Below are 5,167 nucleotides of genomic sequence, written 5' to 3' on the forward strand. Positions count from 1 at the left end.
TCCTCATTTACATTTCCAATGCTATCCCAAAAGTTCCCCATACCCCCCCCCACTCCCCTACCCACCCACTCCCACTTCTTGGCCCTGACGTTCCCCTGTACTAAGGCATATAAAGTTTGCACGACCAATGGGCCTCTCTTTCCACTGATGGCTGGCTAGGCCATCTTCTGATACATATGCAGCTAGAGACACTAATCTTTCCAAGTGAATTAACATATTTATCACATAAGATAACATGGAATGCTAAGTGGCAACTTTTAAAGTATTATCTATTTTATTAAGGCATTGTAGACATGGCAGGAAAAAGACATGATAAAATACAATAGTAAACATTTTGGAAGCAAAAATAAGCATAATATATTGAACTCACAAACCCTTGATCAAAACAAGACAGTCACAAGAACCAAAAGGAATACACTGTTGGATTCCATCAAAAGAGCTTCACTCACAAAAACCAAAGAGAACGCCGTTGATTCAATCCACAAGATTTTTATTGATCCAATGCTTTGGGGAACCCCCTTAGCATGCACGCAAGTGGAGAGACCCTGAACAAAGAAAGAACACACGTTTTATACCTTGTAAGGGGCAGAATTAGGCAACAGGGCTAGCTGGATTATTCTCATTGGTATAGCAAGTAACCGTTTCAGACATTGGTTGGTTTGCATAGTGACTACCTTTGGCCTAGTGACTCACTCTGGCTGCCCTTATGGTGGGTTATCAGCAAAGCAGCAGCACATTTTGAACTTATGGGTCAGCTGTTAACATCACAGCTATTAACATCACAAGGAATTCTAGCAAGATCAGGGTGGTTTGTGGTTTTTCTCAGAACTAAGTAAGGGGCAGGGTAGGGGAATTTTTCTGGGAACTGCTATTTTGTTATGGCAGCTGCAGAATTAGTCATTTTGACCTCTACATTTCTGAAAGTCCCTTCAGAGGGGGAAGGAGCTAGGTGGTCTTGAATTTATTTTGGATTCGACATTCCCCCATTTTCCTCTGTTACATTTTAATCCTGAAACGATGTATCACTTTGTTCACTTTGTTGGAGCTGCTGATATTGTTGTCTAAGCATCAAAACTTGTATTGTATTTAATAAATTAAGGATGCATGGGCCAAAGATTAAGAGCAGAAACAGGATAAGATGGGGTAGTAAACCGCACTAGGCAGAGATCCTTCCAGCGAGGCTTGAGGGTCTGGGCATGATGCAGGTGCACATAGATTGGATCCCTGAGCTGGAACTGGTGAGATGTCTTTGAGGTACCAGGCTCATTCGCTGTAGCCAGTTGTGACCAGACTTTCTTCTTTACTACATGCAAGCCTTTTAACTTAGCCTACAGATCATTATTATAACAACATGTGGATTCAATCATAACATTTAAGACAGTGAGGGGTGTGGTAGCTCCATAAAGGATCTCAAAAGGAGTAAAACCTAATTGAGAGGGAGTATTTCTGGTTCTAAATAGGGCAAGGGGGAGAAGCACCACCCAGTCTGTGCCAGTCTCCTGGTTAATTTTGTCAAGGTTTCTTTTAGGGTTCTATTCATCCTTTCTACCTGTTCTGAAGTCTGAGGTCTGTACATACAATGTAATTTCCATTTGACCTATAATATTTGACCACCCCCTGACTTACCTGGGCAACAAAGGCAAGGCCATTATCTGACCCTATTGCTTTTGGCATTCTGAAACTTGGAATTTTTTTTTCAATAATTTTCTTGACGACTATCTGAGCAGTCTCATTTTTACAGTGAAAAGCTTCTAAGCATCTCGAGATCATATCCACAAAGGCAAGAAGGTATTTAGACCCATATTTTCTTCGGTAAAGTCTACTTGCCATAGATGCCAGGTCTGTCTCCCTGGTACCTTTTCCCTGGATCCACTGTAATGTGGCAGACACTGACAATTTGGCAGGGCACACACATGTGCACCACCTGCTCCACAAGGTGTTTTAAACCTTGTACATGGTACTTAGTCTTGGAGAATGTCTGGATGAGCTTGCTTATCCCTAAGTGCATCTGTTTGAGCATAGCCTCTGCTTGTCTTTATGGCAGGATGTTCTTTCCCCTGGAGGTATACCACAGTCTCTTATTTTTGTTGAACTGGTAACTGTAATCTTTGGAAATGAGGCCTAAGTCCTCTGCTGTATAGGTAAACTCTGGCTCTGTTGCCAGGAGCACCTGCAGGGTCATGGCTGCAACAATTATTGGTCTGCCATGTTGTTGTCCCTTGCTTTCATGGTATCTGTCTTCTGGTGACTAGGACAGTGGATGATGTTTACCTTGGCAGGGTCATGGAGGGTCCTCAGGAGAGCTGGTATTGTCTCATTGTTCTTAATTTCTTTTCCTCCAGTTGTCAGTAGGCCCCTCTGTTGATATATGGCCCTATGGACATGGGCTGTGGCAAAAGCATACCTGCTATCCATGTAGATGTTGAGTCTTTTTTCTTTTCTTATTTCCAGGACCTTAGTGTGGGTGGTCAGTTTTGCCTTTTGGGCTAATGTCTCCTCTAGCAGGACCTTTCTCCAGATAACTTGGTGCCTGTCTACCACACCTGCTCCAGCATGTCTCATTTCTTTTACTAGATCTGGTTCACATCTGTCAACCAGGTAACATCTGCGCCCTCTAGTGGCTTGTCTGTAGATCTTCATGTCACCTATGTGCCTCAGCAAGAATTTGCTGACAGTCATGGACAGGGGACTCTATGTCTTGTTCTGTGAGCATGGTAGCTAATTCAGCGAGGGCCAGGGAGAAGTGACTCTTTCAGAGTTAAGCAATAGAGTCTGGTAATGAGTCAGGTGAGCGTTAGTCAGTCATCAGTCAGGGGGCTAGTGAACACACTCTCTAGGGCATGGGACCCGAGATTACCAAGTTCTGTCCCAGAGTCAATTTATCTGTGTTCTTGACCAGTAACATCACAACAGCTATTATGAACAGACAAGCAGGCCATCCTGTAGCCACAAGGTCTAATTTTTTTTGATAAGTATGTGTTGGGAACTAAAGGGGGGGCTGGGGAAGAGGGGCAAGGAAAACCCACACCCCGCCAGAGTTTTACCTATTCTCTCATCAGTCAGGCATGGAAGGGCTGCCATACACTTTCCACTCATCCCCAGGTGGGCATTTAAGCCTCTCTTCGGGTTGGCAAAGGGGCAGCCCTATCTGGGAGCCCTAGCTAAAGCCACCACGGTTATGGGAGAGAGGAATGAGGGAAGAAAGGTTCCCAACACCAGTGAGAGTGAGTACAGCAGATCTTGACTGGAGCACAGGAAGGCCTTCCATTGAGAGATTAGAAATGGCTCATTAGGAGAAAGCCTGTCCTGTCCTCCAAACTCAGTGGGCCTTGATGAGCAGAGACATTCTATGGTTTTAGAGCTTTATTGTAGAAAGGCAGGGAGAAAGAGAGAAGGTAGAAGAGAGAGGGGAGGAAGTTAGAGAGAGAGTAAGAGGGAGAGAGGAGAGGACAAAGACAGAGGAGAGAAGATAAAAAGTGCCATGGACTGGGCTCAGCCGGCCCTCCTCAATCCATGGGAATCAGGGTCTTGGACAGATGGGCATAGAGTCGGTGAGAATGGGGTGACAGACAGATGCAGACATGAGAGACTGTGTTGGGTCTGAATGTAATGTACAAACGAACACCAGGCTTTTTTTTATACAGAAGAAAAACAAAACAAAACAAACAAACAAACAAACAAACAAAAACCAGGAGAACACATCTGCCAAGTTACAGTGACACAAAACAAAAAGAATGCATACATCAAAAGATGGAGGGAACCAGGCCACATTTACCACTTAAAATGGTGCCAGGTGAATGCTCTGATGCAATGCTAGTCTATTGTTAAACCCACCAACAGGGGTTCTTTAGTAAATTCCTGATGATGCTATTCCTCTGGGTCTAGTGAAGAAACCTGTACCAGGGGAATTCCCTTCCACTAACTTTTTCATTGACAAACCACCTATTTGCTAGGACATTGTGTATTCCTGTGTTTGGGTGTAACTCAGCTATTGTCCTAAGTAATCACTATGCAGATTAGCCCTGAGCTTTTCTAGATCTGTCCTTTGTAATGCTTGATTATTTTCACTGTCTCTACTAGAAGTGAATTTGACTGTTACTGAATAGGTAACATTCTTACTGAATTCCAAGCTCACCTTTGGCTTCAAGGATTTTCTAGGAACCATTGGAACACTAGTGGAGTCGTAGCTATATGTCAAGAATCAATTCTTAAAGGCACTTATAATAAAACAATACTGAAAGAGAGCATGTGGATCCATACACCAGACTAATGAGGGGGCAGGGCTTGTGTATACAGGCTATTGGAATGCCAAGGTTCTAGGAGGCATAGTTTCCTTGAAACATTTCGCCACATGACTGCCTTCAGGCCTTTTGGCTTGTCAAGCAGACTTTATTGGAGTGGGTGTAGCAAAAGAAAGAGGAGAAAGGGGGTGAGAGTGAGGGGTAAGAAGTAAGAGAGTGAGAAGTAAGAGAGTGTGGTGGTGCTGAACAGCCCTTTTTATGGTCTTTACTGTTGCTAGGTAACTGGAGAGGAGTTTAGCCTGAAGTTCAAAAGCTTGGAACATTGCCTATGTGACTTCTAGCCATGCTTCTCTCAAGGGGGCTGTGGGGCACACTAACTTAAGCAGGAGCCAGAGTTCCAGGAGCATGAGGGAACGCCTACCGTGTCATGTAGGTGAATTATCACCCTTCAGGGTTCTGACCTCAGCTCAACTGGAGACCAGCCTGTCTGTGCATAGCCCAATACCCCACAACTCCCCCTTTGTTTTTATAAGAAAAAAAAAGGGGTGGGTGTCATTGATGTGACTGTGTCATTAGTGGTGAAATTTAGAGTGGATGGAAGTATCAGGAAAAAAAATGTATAGCCTGGAGAAGTAACAGAACAAAGCCAGAGTAGTAAAAAGGGTTAAGAGTTAAGAGTTGAGAAGGCAAGAGATTGTACAACCAATTATTTGTTCCATGGGTAGTACAAATTGAGGGTGATAGTGAAAGAACCTAGTGGGGAAACCCCCACCCAACTCCCGATTCAGCGTGCACCCAAGAATCACGAATAGAACACAACACCTTGATGTAACAACACGAGGTATTTTAATGGCGGAGCTCCGGGTCGAAACGTATCTCACACAGGAGACAGTGGATTCGACCACGAGGCTTGGAAGCTAGGGGTT

The sequence above is a fragment of the Mus caroli genome, chromosome 13, assembly GCF_900094665.2.
Source record: "Mus caroli chromosome 13, CAROLI_EIJ_v1.1, whole genome shotgun sequence".
NCBI lineage: Eukaryota > Metazoa > Chordata > Mammalia > Rodentia > Muridae > Mus > Mus caroli.